Source organism: Pipistrellus hanaki (assembly GCF_964339955.1).
Source record: "Pipistrellus hanaki genome assembly, chromosome: 17".
In the NCBI taxonomy this organism is placed as follows: domain Eukaryota; kingdom Metazoa; phylum Chordata; class Mammalia; order Chiroptera; family Vespertilionidae; genus Pipistrellus; species Pipistrellus hanaki.
Genome location: NC_140519.1, coordinates 27,425,137 through 27,440,660, shown reverse-complemented (window position 1 = coordinate 27,440,660; position 15,524 = coordinate 27,425,137).

The window sequence follows — 15,524 nt, the reverse complement described above, 5'->3', positions numbered from 1 at the left end:
ATCCTCCATCCTCGATATTTGATCATCCTTCATATCTAACTAGGTTGCTTATTTTCCCTCATCTCTCAGATCTATCTTATCATCCTGACCTGCTGACTACAAAAATTCTGTTAGGTTGGTTGAGCAAGAATTTCCCCTTTCCTTGATGCTTCTTCTTAGTAATTTTTCATGGTTGACCTTAACCAAATAGCCAGCTAGTCCTTCAGCACACATGGGTTTATGCAGGAGTAATAAAAATTGCAATTTGTGACATGTGGTCTAACGGTAAACCACACACACTTTCTGGGAAACATAGGAGAGGCTGCTCTTTTATAGAGAAGAAGAAGTTGGGAGAATGATTATAAACAAATAATTCTTCCTGTTGGGTTCTGGGATCAACATAGGCTGTGAAAGCTGCCCTTTATAGGCCAACTTTGATTTAAATGAGGCTCTGACATAAAACAGGCTGATGAATCTCCGAGGGATGGTGGGGATGAGTGGGTGGGTGGGAAGAGATTAACCAAAGACTTCATATGTATATATGCATAACCCATGGACACAGACAATAGTGGGTGAAGGCCTGGGATAGTGGGTCACCCACTATCCCAGGCCTTCACCCTAGTATAAAGGGTGGGCTAGAAAGGATCATTGGGAGGGGGGATACATCTGTATTACTTTCAACAATAAAGATAAATCTTTAAAAAGTTTTCTAAAAAAATAAATGAGGTTTCTGTTCATTAATCCCCACACTGTCTACTAACCCCCACCCTGATCCTTGGGTATAAATTCCCACTCATTCAGGCTGTATGTGGATTTGAGCCCAATCTCTCTCCCCGCCCTAAAAGACCCTACTACAGTGGTCCCTGGGTCTATTCCCATAGTCCCCCTTTGAATGAAATCAGCCTTCTACCTTTAACAAGCGTCATGAATAACATTGTAACATAGTAAAAAGCTTGACTCTTAGTAGGTCCTAATAACATTTTTGTTGACTAAATGATTGAATGAAGTACCTGAAACAAAAATTCTCTGAACTCCAAGTTCATCACTATGTTTATTGTGCTTGAAGCTGCCTGTCTAAACCAGGGTCTGTGTTTTGCTAATGAAAGCAGAGTTATAGATATGCAGATAAAGTAGAACTCAGTATAAGTAAGTCACACTTGTAACTTTTTAAATATATTTTATTTTTCTTTTACAGAGAGGAAGGGAGAAGGATAGAGAGTTAGAAACATCGATGAAAGAGAAACATCGATCAGCTGCTTCCTACACACCTCCTACTGGGGATGTGCTTAAACCCAAGGTACATGCTCTTGACCGAATCGAACCTGGGACCCTTCAGTCCACAGGCTGACACTCTATCCACTGAGCCAAACCAGTTAAGGCCACACTTGTATTTTTAAGGATGTTAGAGGAATCCCCTTTTTAAATGAGGCTGGTGAAGTGCACCATCTTGAGCACACTGCATTCAGAGGGTGGAAGCACTGGAAAGAGTGACTTACCGACAACAATCTGCTGACCAGGTCACCTGAGGGGGACAAACCCTTGATACCTGAAGTACACACAAGCCACAGAAGGTGCCTCATGCCTGTATCTGAAAGATGACACATTCCTTTGATTCCACAGGTGGTATGGTGTACAAGGACTTCCTTTCCTTACGTGGACAAGATAGCAATGATTCAGCAAGAAAGCCACATGACAATTGACTGGACTTCATATTGTATTTTAGTTCAGAGTAAGTAAGAAATGCTGGGAGAAGATGCTTATTTAACACTTATTCATAGCAACAAAAATGTGATGGTGGATTATAGATCCCTAACAAAAATATTTCTGATGGCACAGCCCACAGAGTGAAAGGATGTTGGTTGGGGAGTGAAGAGACCATTCCTAGTTCCAAGCCTGCCAGTGAGTAGCAGTGTTGCTTTAACCAAGTTATGCAGCCTTCCTGGGCTGCAGCCTTCTCTATAAATGAGTCAACTAAATAAATACTATCAAAGGTTCCTCCATGTTTTAAAATTATGAATTTGTATTTTCATGAGAAATGTTTTCAATACACTACAACTAAATATAAAAAGGTCTTCCTGCATTAAAAAAAAAAAAAAAAAGAAGAGTAACAGCAACAACAAAAAGAACTGGGTGACAATCAGCATGGAAAGAGCAATTAATTCCATTAGCATTTAAAAAACTCAATGGCAATATTTTCCGAACAATGACTCCTATTGAGGGCATGAGAGGGCCATTGTGCCTTCTGCCAGTTAAACAGACACCACTTTATTCTTAGCAGCTGTGATCCCTAATTGGGAAGGGGACTGGTCCAAAAATGATAAAAGGGGAATCACATCACAGCGCTGAAAATCAGCATGGAGCTGAGCAGTTTCACTGCCTGGTCACTGTTCCGCCCTTGAGCTTCTTGTCTAGGAATTTGCCCTTTGGAGACTGAAGCCCCACAGTGGCTCAACGTTTGCTTTTGGAGTATTCGCCTGAAAAGCTCCCTCTCTCTTCTTTATTGCTAAAAAGGGTAAGAAGGGTCTTATTGATAGAACCAATTCTTCACCAAAGTCTGATGCCCCACATTCAAGCTTTATAGTTAAACAGCTTCTCACAGTTTCCATTTCCAAATAATTTTGTTGAATAAATGATTCATCAGAGTGAAAGAGAATGCATGGATTCTTTAATTAAGTTCTGAGGATAGTCAACTCTCTAGATTTATTGAAAAATTTGGCCATCAGTTCTTGCTGCTCCCATTGCTGGAAAAGTTCTTTAAGTAAATACCCAAGGCTCTCGTCCTCACCCACTTCAGGGCTTGGCTCTTGTGGAGGAACTCACTTCAAATGTAATATGGCTTCAGCAGCAAAGGCATCTGGGAAATGCTGGACTTCTAACTCTGTAGCCTCAGGCTTGGCTGACTAACCAGAAAACTGTAATGCAGGCCAGAGATAAACGCCATGCCCCCAGGAAGGAGGTGAGTGAATGTATAGAGTGTGATAACTGCTGAAGCTATCTGTTTATTTAGGAATGCATTGTTCTTTCCAAAGGCCTATGTGACTTCCCACCACATGGTTTTACCATTAAATCCCTATAAAATAGAGACTCTGTTCTGAGAACGGGTAATATAAGTTTTTCCTATTAAAGTTTTTATAAATTTGAATAAGGCTACAGATCAGTTCTTCATAATCAATCTTGAATTTGGACTTTTGTGGCTTTCCCCAAACAGCTCTTGTATCTTCAGTGAGTATTTTCCTGTCCAAACTTGCACCATACATCCCCACTCCATTGGTTGTTCTTCACCCTTGATTTTTTTCATCACTACCCCCTAGCTCCCTCCCCCCCTTCCAAGCCAACACGTCATAAAGGATAAGATCTCTCTGGATTTTGTCAGGATCTCAAGTATCTAGAACAGTGCCTGATACACAACGTGTACCTCTTATGTAGTATTTGTTAAATGACTGAATGTTGAACATTGAATACTTTCTTGTATCTCCTGACTGTGAGGAACCAAGGCTTGCCTTGAGCATCAGAGTCATGAGCCAGCTGATGTACTTTCAGAAAGCAATCACCATGAAAAGTTTATCTTGTTCTTTAAGCCAAACCCAAAGGAGCAGGTTGGAATTTTTATGGGTGCAGAAAACAAGCAAGACTCAGTGGCTTTTCAACATTCGGTTTGGATGGGAATTAGAGAAATAGCAATAAAGGTGGCTTTAGAAAAATAAACCAAGTAAGGAGATAAGGCAACTGGCCTGGAAGTCAGGATACTTGGAAACTAGTGTACAAAACAATTGTGTAAATTTAGGAGTGTCACTTACCTTCTTTATGCTTCTCTTACCTCATGTCTAGAAAATGGAAATAATACACAATCTGCCTGGAAAATATATGATGTTTTTAGAAAAGAAAAGCATACTATTGTTGAATGCAGCATACCAATATATATCTAAAAATAGATGAATCTGGAATGTGTGTGTTCTGGGTTTTATTGTGCCCCTCTCAAATGCATATGTTGAAGTCCTAACTCCCACAACCTAAAATATGGCCTTGTTTAGAAATAGGGTCACTGCAGATGTAAGGAGTTAAAATAAGATTTTAATGGAGTAGATAGGTGTCATGATGACCGATTGAAGAAAAAGGAGAAGAAATTTGCATGCAGACACATATGCACACACACAGAACACCAAGTGAAGATTGGAGGTATGTTGCCACAAGCCAAGGAACTACCAGACACGGGGGCGGGGAGACCTGTAGCAGATGGTTCCCTAGTGCCTTCAAGAGAGCATAGTCCTATCAGCACCTTGATCTTGGATTTTCAGCCACTGGACCTGTAAAATAATCAATTTATTTTATTTAAAGTATTCGGTTTAGCCCTTGCTGGTTTGGCTCATTGGACAGAGCATCAGCCTTCAAACTGAAGGGTCCTGGGTTTTATTCCTATCAATGGCACATGCCTAGGTTGTGGGCTTGATCCCCAGTGGAGGGCATGCAGGAGGCAAGCTATCAATGATTCTCTCTCATCATTGATGTTTCTATCTCTCTTTTCCTCTCCCTTCCTCTCTGAAATCAATAAAAATATATTACAAAAATGAAAAATATATAAAGCCTTCCATTTATGGTACTTTATTAAGGCAACCCTGTTAATGTCTCTGAAATGGTTTTCCTGTAACAAGGAATGCCCAGATGTACCTCCCCCCCCCCCCCCCCCATCATTTCATGTAACATCCAATAATTCTGTTAGAAGTCCAGACATGAATAACATCTTGGTGAAGAACAGGAAGATGGGTTCTTTTCTCCAATTATGAAAAATGTCTTGATTTAAACATAAAAGTAAATCCCAAGAAGCCAATGTAGTTTGCCATGGCACTCTTAGGAATATAACTAAATATGTCAAATTATTGGATCCCAGAGAGTACTGATGGCAAAGCTCCCCCTAGTGTTGGTGGGGATGCTGTATATGGAAGTAGACTTCATTTATTTAATGAACCATTACTTACTGAATGTTGATTATACAAAGTCCTGGCCTCTTCAAAATAAGAAACAATTTCATGGAAAGAAAGTTGTGGTCAGAAGCTGTCAACTACCATTTATCTCCACATGTAAGTATCCTGGGCAGAGAAAGCAAGGGTTAGGGAGGGGCAGGAAAAACCAATCTCTGTGCCCTACCCTTTTCCCTCTTCTCCTCACCTCCATTTTCAATTCAGGATTTTCCTTTTTATCCACTTACTCCACCCTAGATTTGGGCAAGAGAAGCCCTTGACTTGGACTCTGTTTTAGAAGGTCTCACGTAGCACAAAACCAACAAACAAACTAAAAATACTCCACACCTCTGGCCTGGGTAGGACAATATAATAGAGATGACCACTATAGTAGAGCATGCAAATACTTTGAGTAGCAGAACTCTGAAGTAAAAGAGATAAGTCAACTTAATTCTCTCAGAGAGCATGAAGTCAATAGATTTTGTTTAATGAGATGAAGTAGAGATAAGGAGTTTTATTAATTAGCACACTATTGGCAACTGAGAAATATTTTGCTATATGACAAATTCATATTACTTTAAAATTTATTTATATGTAGGTCAAGATCTGTGCTGTTCCTATGGTGGTCAACAGTCTTAAAAATACAGGTCTCTCATTGCACTCACCACATTTTCAGGTGCTTAATAACTGCACATGGAGTCTGGCTACCATATTGAACAGTTCAGGTGTAGAATATTTTCATCATTGCAGTAATTTCCATGGGATAGCACTGGTCCAGAAGGAACTAATATGGAGCATAATACTGATTCCTTATAATTGTAGTTAGATCGGTATTACATTTCAACTTGCAAATAATTTTATTTTTATAGAAATATTTAATACACTTTAACAAATTCTCAAAAATATACAAGATATCTAAATAATTAAAAGAATACTGAAGAAAGGCACAGGATAATGATTTTGTGGGTAGGATAAAAAGTGTGCAAAGTTTGCCAATAGAGAAACATTTTGTGTGCCAGGTAAAGTACATATTTTGAATTTGTTACTAAGAGAATGATCTTAATGATGCTGATAGCAATGACCTGGGGAACAATTTACAGATTATATATGCTTTTTGGATCTAGTCAAGGGGGACATCTTGATAAAACACCTATCAACACTGATGTCATAACTACTCTTAGATACATGCTGAGAATAATGACTAAATGCTGTTAAAGCAACTAAATTAAATTTTGATAATATATTAAATCACTAGAAGACATAAGTGAAACATAGATCTTATGAATTTGAATACTTCATAAAGAGATAATAAAATTACAATGCAAGTGTGCATTAGGTGATAAAATTAAGATATTTTATGACAGTTTTTGTGATGATAATATACGCAGCCATATTAAAATGTTTTTACATGACATGTAAAATTATGGTTAAGTTCAGAATCAAATAAAATATTCCTTAAAGAATTTGTTTACAATTCCAACTGCTATTGCCTCCAGAAAAGGAAAAATTGTTTAAATTGAAATTAATTTAAAAAACAAGAACTATAATGACTCAAGAAAATGTGTCTAATTTAGCTTTTGCTGCCAGTAGAACACAAAGCATGTGGAAAATCTTTAACAATGTAATTAGTGATGTGCTAAAATCAAGGCAAGAAATATTTTTATGAAAAAAATATAATTTATGAATTGTATGTTCTTGCCTTTTAGAACTCATTTTGCTATTGGCAGATTACCAAAAGAACATCCCAACTTGAACTAAATTATCTTTGGTATTATGCTGACTTAAACTATTTAAAATAAACATGTCATTATAAAAAGATACTTTTCACTTTTCAAGGAAGGAGGGTAGGATGTATTTTAAAGAGCAGTTTGTTAGCCTAATATATATATATTCTAAAGAAAGGAATAATTCTCTTTCATTTCTCCCCACCCCACCCCCTTTTCCCCCCTGAAGTTGGAGAAGTATAGATATCATGTATCAGCCCAGGGATTCTGCTTCTTATTCTCAGAATTATCTGATACCTAGTAGCAAGGCAAAGAGGACTGCATGTCATTCCAGAGTCCTTCTAGAGCATCATCTAGTAGATCTACCCAAGGACCACTTAATATCCAGGAGAAAATGCCAGGGATCAGAGCCTTGGCTCTGTGATATTACATTTCAACTTACAGATTTTTGTCCTGAGATGTGAATAATTTCTGCCTAGTAGGAAATTTAACTGCAGAGGACAGTTTCTTCATTGTATAACCTCACAATCTTACTAAAATATTCTTTCTTTAACCCCTATACATGATCAGTTCCTCAAATGTTCTTTGGTAATGTGTTATGATTCTGCTGATCCCTCTTAAATTAGTAAATAGATTGGGACATTCTATATTAGTTAAATAAATTGATCATTCTATACTAAATTAGCTAAATTGGTCGCATGAGTCATGTTTTTCTCTTTGAAAATCATACTTTGAAAATGTTTTGAGATGTCTATTTTTTGCTAGCAATGCCTCATACATACTAGACACTCACCACAGGGTTGTTATTCAACACTATGTGAAGAATAAACCAAGGCATGAGCTCCTAAAAGAAGGCTGAAGGAGCTCTGAGTACTGCCAGCTTTTGATCCCACCCATTCTCGAATATCTTCATTGGTCACCTCAGACCCAATCTTTGTATTTCACAATAGCTGTACAGAAGATTTTGTTCACACTTAACCTTTATAGCAGTGTGAGCAGAAGTTTGGAATACTATGCATTATTAAGTTGTAGAATCGGTTGAGTTCATGCTATCCCATTAGGTTTAGCTTGGGTGGGTAGCCTCCATCTGCCCTTGAACTCAGGAGCCCACATTAATTGAACTTACACATTGAATGCATTGATAACTGAGGTTCTGTGTTTTCAGCTTTTAATATCTACCATCTGGTCCACCTCTTGACTTTTTCCCCACTCAAATGCATCTTTTTCCCCCCCCCCTCCCTTTATTGTTCCATGATTCTACCTTGGAAGTCATCCTACTGACATCTCTTGACAATTTTGAGCATCAAATTTTTTACTTGATATTCTTATAATTACTTAATGTACAGCCACATTTTCAATCCATTCTTTTTTTTTTTTTTTTTTAAGGCTTGCCTATCATAGATTAGAGATTGAGTGTTGCTACATATAATTAGAATCAGAAAAAAAATGGTCCTTTAGCAATGAGGATTTATTTTTTTCACCTAACAAGAAGACCTGATGTAGGCAGTCCAGACCTAACTTGGCAGCTAAATGACACTATTGGCTTCCCAGATTTCTTCTGTGTTTCCACAAAGACTTCTATGGCATGTAGTTTTCGTTTTCGAAAATGTTTTGTAGTTGTAAGAGGAATGTTCCTTTTCTAGCTTCAAGTTAACAATCTAAATGGAATGAAGAAGAAATATAAAAGGCCAAACACATTTTAGCTAAGTAAGTCCCCTTTTAAAGAGTTTTCCCAGAATCACTTCCTAATGATTTTCAATTAATCCCCTGAATCACAACTATATCATGTATACAGTTGCAAAGGAAGCTGAAAACGACTCAACCGCTCTAAACCAAATCATGAATCTTTTACTAAAGAAAAAGGGGAAACCAGATATAGGTTAGATATCTAGTGGTATCTGCCATAATTTTCCTTTTTATTTTAACACATTTGTTTGGCCCTTTTTCTGACATATTTATCAAAATTCACAATTACTCAAAAAAGAAATAAATATTTATAAGCCATTGTTATTTATTATTAGAACCAATAGATTGTGGTATTGAGAAACAACATAATCAGCAAACAAATTTTGCAAATTGGAGTTGAATCCCAATTATGCAGTTTACTGGCTTAGACAAACTTATTTAAGTCTCCTTTATCTTAGTCTCTAAAATGAGGATAAGGGAACAGCATTGTCTAAGCACGGGTTTCTTAGAAAACAGAATCTATAACAAAGCTCAGATGTTAAGGCCTTACGGGAAGGTCTAGTGTTAGCTAGAGTGGGAGTGAAATGAGAACAATAAGAATATTAACTAACTTTTCATAAAGTCAAGTTTATAACAGAATGTTAGAATTCTAAAAACATTTCATTCCTACTGAGGTCAAAATGTTCTTTGTTATAGAATTATGGCAAGAGTGGTTGGAGTTTATGTTTGAATGCTCTCATTGGAAACAAAAACTTGGAAATTTGGCATCTCTATATTGCTTCATAATTTTTAGAAATATTCCCAACCCTTGTAACCCACTTAATCTCACCAGGTATTGTCATTATGTGAAAATGAAATCTTATTTACTTGAAGAGTCATGTAGCTTTCAGCAATATTTCTAGGACTTAGAAATTATTGAGATTGTACCTATAAAATACCTGACTGTCAATAAGTGTCTTTTTTTTTTTTTCCTGGAAAAATGGCTTATGCTGGAGAGTAGCAGCTGAATAAATATTTGAAGTTGATAGAGGAGTGGTGAGATGAAAAACCTCCACTAGCCTTCAACAAGATTGGGTATATTTAAAGCAATGGGATGTGTGTGTGTTCTCGGGGGCGGGCACTTTGAACTTAGTCCACCTGATTGGATTTTGGATACTTTCCTGTATTCCAGGAAAATGAAATATGTACATGGAGCTTTCAAACATGTGCTTTCCCAACTTGATCTTGCCCAGCTCAGTAAAAACCCACAAGAAAACCCAGGCGAGGTTATATATTCACGTTTCCACTGAGTAGTTCATACTTTGTAGGTTATTCTTTTTCTGTGACCACAATTCTGTGTAGGTAATAGTTTGAGACATTACAACATTGAAATATCTTATGGAGCAGTCTCTGCCTTCACATTCAAGGATTGGTTCTGTCCCCAAATTATATTGCTTGCCTGAATATAGTCATGATTATAAAATTTAGTGTTTCATTTTTGCAGAATATTCTTGTCTCCTTCATTTTTTAAATTTATCTTTAAGTAGATCATTTGTTTATGGATAAAACTTTTTGACACACTCTTTACTTGTTAAATTACTTCATTGTTATTTATTTTAAAGTACACATTTGGGTAAGTGTTACAAGAATTAAAATATTTTTCCACTCAAAAATATTATGTTCTCATTATAAAAAGAATGCTCTTATGAAAAGAAAAAAAATCAGCTATATTCTCATCACTCAGGGATAATCAAGGCTAGATTTGAGTGTATTTTTTTGTGTGTTTTTTTTAATGAATCATTTATTTTTTTAACATAGTTTTGATCATATTGAATTTGCAAGTTTGTGCAAGACCTTGAACTAGACCTTAACAACTCATGTTAATGAGGATGGAGGCGGGAGGGGGGAGACTGAGGGGAGGGGGGGAGAAAGGCCAGGGTAAATGAAAACTGGAGATAGATAAAAACTCACTGTAATCAATGGTCTGAAATTCTTCTTTCACCAAACCTTTCCCTAAAAGGCTAAAGAGTGCCTTCTTTAAACTTCTATTACTTTTTTCTTTGATTATAAAAGAATTAGCTATATAGTTATTATAATTCATTCTACATTATCTCGCGTGAGCTTCCCACCAAATGTAATAATAGTAGTTGTGCCACTATTTCACCCTAATTGATACAGTTGGGTCTAAAAAGCAGGAGTTGAACTTCAAAGATAGTGTTCTTTCCATTACATTAGGCTCTCCCCCGTGGGATTTGATTGGTTGCTAATACTCTTGTAAGCTCTGCCCTGACCATGGCTCTCTTAGTCACCTTTTGGCATCAGGACTAACATAAGATGAAGAGGTCTTAGAGGCCTGGTCTAAATCTTAAGGGCCATACCTGGACCCCAAGTCCAGAAGTTCTCTGGGAAGCTAGTTTTATTGTGCCTGTAATATGAACATTAGAATTGTGAAAGGTGGCCCTAACTGGTTTGGCTCAGTGGATAAAGTGTTGGCCTACAGACTCAAGGATCCCAGGTTCTTGTGGGCACATCCCCAGTAGGGAGTGTGCAAGAGGCAGCTGATTGATGTTTCTAACTCTCTATCCCTCTCCCTTCCTCACTGTAAAAAAAAAAAAAAATCAATAAAATATGTTTAAAAAAATAATATATGAAAGGTGGATATTTTGGTTGGAATTTTTGCTCTACTATTTCTAGTTGTATGTTTTGTAAAAAAATTAATTAACTTTCTGAGCCTTAGTTTTCTGACCTGTAAAATGGGAATATTAGGGAATAATTTATCTCATCAGGTTTTACTATGATCATAAATCTTATATGATAGGAAGTGACTGATAAAACGTTCTTATCACATATTAGTAGAATAAATCAGGCCTACCAACAAGAAGATATAAAAATGTGGATTATCCTGTTAAACAGCCTCTCACTAGGTGTTAGGCAAAATGGTTTCTAGCACTTGGCGTAACCAATGCCAGCTTGAAAAGCAAGTTACTCTCAGTGACTGCTAATTCACAGAGGGCCTGCATCATCTGAAAGGAATGTTCTTACATCATAAGTAGACCCAGTAAGTTGTTTATAGCCTTGGAATATACAGCTCTTAACAAGAACAAACCACTTTGCTACAAACCACTGGTGTTCTTGCAGGATATATACATACAAACCCCCATTCCTGCTCCCTTTTGGGTGTGGAGATCTGCTCTGCTTCTGTTCATAGTTCTTAATATATTCTCTGTTTAATTCTGGAATTGTCAGCCTCTCCAATGTCCTCCTTTAAGGTGGTTCCAGTACTCCTCACTAGAAATCTTGGAACATTTGGCTTCACACTTAGCCTTGCATACAAAGAGAGATGGAAGATAATCAGGAATCTGAGTGGGGAAAAGGATGGAGGAATCTAAAGGATGGAGGCTTTCTCATAGCTTCCCAAAGACCTTTAGATAGCAATGACCCATCACATTTATCTTTGAACTTCCAGTACCCAAACACTTATTAAGTGACTAACATGGGCCAGAAAACTTTCAAAATGATAGGACTGCCCTAGTGAAAATAGAAGTCTTCTAATAATGGGTTTCCAAATGAATTCCTATATGGTGGTATTGACTTGTGCATTTTTAAAGAATAGTTTATTAATTTTTAGAAAGAGAGGAAGGGAGAAGAAACATTGATGTGAGAGTGTAATATTGACTAGCTGCCTCCTGCATGCACGTGCCCTTGACGGGAATCGAACCCAGGACCCTTCAGTCCCCAGGCCTACACTCTATCCACTGAGCCAAACCAGCCACAGCAAAAGCTGATATACTTTAATAAGTTTCATCATTTGTTGTTTTTTTCCCCTATGAAAATACTGAAAAAATCATGAGAGAGATGATCTTAATACTTTCCTGGTTCTTTGAAATGGAGCTATCCTATTCCATAAGGTAATTAATTGGTGCTATTATTGAGATTGTACCTATAAAATACCTGACTGTCAATAAGTGTATTTTTCCTTTATATTCATTCTTTTAGTAATCCAGAGAAGAAAACCCAATTTAGTCTATGGAGTTTTTTCAATTCAATCCCTGGCTCAGTAGAGATAGATTATCCTTCAATGATTGCCTAAGAATCATGGTATGAAAAACTGTAGCAACTGGAGAGTGGAAGAGAGGGGTATAAGCTCTACTCTGCCCCTGGCATTCAAACAGATGCCTCCTCTTCGAGGATTCAGTGTAGCCATTCTGAATCACATTAATGAGCAGATGATCAAGTGGTTAATCCATGAAATATAGGCCATTACCCATTAACAAACAGCTGCTTCTTCGACCACTTGAACCGCAGTTTACACTCTTTTCTTAGGGCTGACGAGGCACCACCTGAGCTGTAAAAAATTTATTTTTTTTCCTAGGCATTTCTCTTGAGCAATATTTTTCAACAGTGTTTGAGAACCACTGATCTAGAGAGCTAGGTGAAGGGTATACTTTACATATATAGGCATATTCAGTTGTGTGTGGACACCCATACACACTTCATCTACCTCTTTGTAGTGTAAATTCCATCACTAAATACTTCAGTGTACCAAAGCAGTGGTTCTCATACATTATTGGGAAAAGCTTGGCTGCTTAGTAGAATCACCAAGTTGTCCTTAAAAATTTCAAATGCCCAAGTGACATTCCAGACCACTTAAATCAGAAACTCTAGGAGTGGAGTGATACTTGAGGTTATTCCAATGTGCAACCAAGTTTGAAAATCAATGTACTAGATTAGATGTTTCTTATGATGAGATGCCCTTGGAATCCATTTACTTTCTAAAAATAAAACATTTTTATATTTATATGTTGCTGATTTTCACATAGTCTTTTGTTGTTGTTGTTGTTAATGAGAGAGAGAGAGAGAGAGAGAGAGAGAGAGAGAGAGAGAGAGAGAGACATCAACTTGTTGTTCCACTCCTTATGCATCCATTGGTTGCTTCTTTTTATTAAAAAAAATATATATATTTTATTGATTTTTTGCAGAGAGTAAGGGAGAGGGACAAAGAGTTAGAAACATCTAGCACTGCCTCCTGTACTTTCCCCACTGGGTATGTGCCCAAAACCAAGGTACATGCCCCTGACCGGAATAGAACCTGGGACCCTTGAGTCCACAGGCAGACTCTATCCACTGACCAAACCGGTCAGGGCCATTGGTTGCTTCTCGTAGATGCCCTGGCCAGGGATCAAACCTGAAACCTTGGTGTATCAGGAGGATGCTCTAACCAACTGAGCTACTGGCTCGGGCACAAAGGTTTACTTTTGCTTCTGGCTATGATGGGACATAGCCCCTCATGAAATATGATGAGAAAACTGGATAAGATATGAGGCCACTATTTCTGGACATTAGACAATAGGCAGGACGGTGGGAAGGGAAGTAAACAACGTGAACTTTATGTTCATTTGGGCTTTTGTCTGGAAGGGCTTTCCAGATTATAGTAAAAGGAGGAGAATCTGAAGCAGAACATAGAAGTCCAAGTTTGTAATTTTGGAAGAGTGGGGTATCTGGAAAGTTTTTATTTTTTCCTGTTTTTCTCGCTGTGCTCAGTGGAGGGTCAGAGTACTGGAAAGGGGGGAACTGACTAAAGAAAGAGCTCCATTTTTTTAAAAAAATATATTTTTATTGATTTTTTATAGAGAGGAAGGGAGAGGGATAGAGAGTTAGAAACATCGATGAGAGAGTCATCTATCAGCTGCCTCTTGCACACCCCCTACTGGAGATATGCCCACAACCAAGGTACATGCCCTTGACCTGAATCGAACCCGGGACCTTTCAGTCCGCAGACCAATGCTCTATCCACTGAGACAAACGGGTTTCGGCAACCTCCATAGTTTTCATAAGGCCCCCTTATGAGTATAATGTTGAATGCTAAACTATAGATGTCAAAGTGAGACTCCATGAGGCTGAACAAAAACAACCAATGAACTGTAAACTGAAGAGTTCCTAGGACAAACACAGGGCTGGGAAATGTTTGGGTCTTGATCAACCATAGTAAAGAGTTCTTGTTGAAGCCCTGTGGTATTCAGTGCACACACTTGAGGCTCATGCCTTACCAGAGAGAATAAACTAGTCCTAGAATCAAGGATACTCAAAACTTTCCCTAAAAAGCTCATAAAAAATAAACCTTGAAAAGTTCAAGCTAAATAACAGGTGAATTAAGTGTCTACACAAATAAAGTCCAATAGCTTTTAAAGAAATGCATTTAAAAAAGAAAAATATAAAATTACATTATAAAATGCAAAATGTCTAGGACTTAACAAAAAATACTAGATATGTGAAGAAGTAGGAAAAAAATACAACTTTCTACAAAGAGAAGCATCAATCATTATAAACCAAATTAAACATGATAACGTAATGGGATTAGCACACAAGGATATTAAAACAGCTAATATAAATACCTTCAAGGATTTAATGGGAAACATAAGCCTTATGAGGAGAGGAATTAAGGATTTTTTTTTAATTGAGCTTTTAGAAATGAAACAATGCCTGAAATGGAAAATTTCATTGGAAGGGCTTAACAACTGATTAGATACTAAGAAGGAAAATAAAAATCACTGTATTTGGAAGCATAGCAATGGAAACTATGCAAACTGAAGCACAGAGGGCAAAAAGGCAAAAAGAACAGATTCATAGTGTCCAGAGGACGATATCAATTAGAGTTTTGTCAAAGGGGAGTGAAGAAAACCAGAAAATTATTTGAAGAAACACTGGCAACATTTTTTGCAAATTTGATGAAACCTATGAATCTACATATTCAATATTTTTGACAGCACCCCAAGCAGGATAAGCAAAGAAAACCTAACATATTACCACATAATTTTTTAAAACCTGTGATTAGCAATATATCTTTAAAGCAGAATACACATTCTATGTAGAGTGAAAGATAAGTCTGTGGACTTCTAATCAGAAACAATGAAGGCCAGAAGACAATAGAATGACATCTTCAAAATGCTGAAGGAACAAAAGCTATCAACCTAGAATTCTCTATTCGGTGAAAATAGATTTTAAAATAAGAGAGAACTAAAGACTTTCAGATGAATGAAATCTGAGAGAATTCATCACTAGCAGACTTGTACTTTAAAAAAAAATTAAAAGAAGTTTTATGTGGAAAAAATAGTAGAAGAAAACTTGAAAAAGAAAAGAACACTGGAGATAGTAAGTGTGTTGTTTTATACAAAAAAGGCTCTTTTCCTTATCAACATGAAAT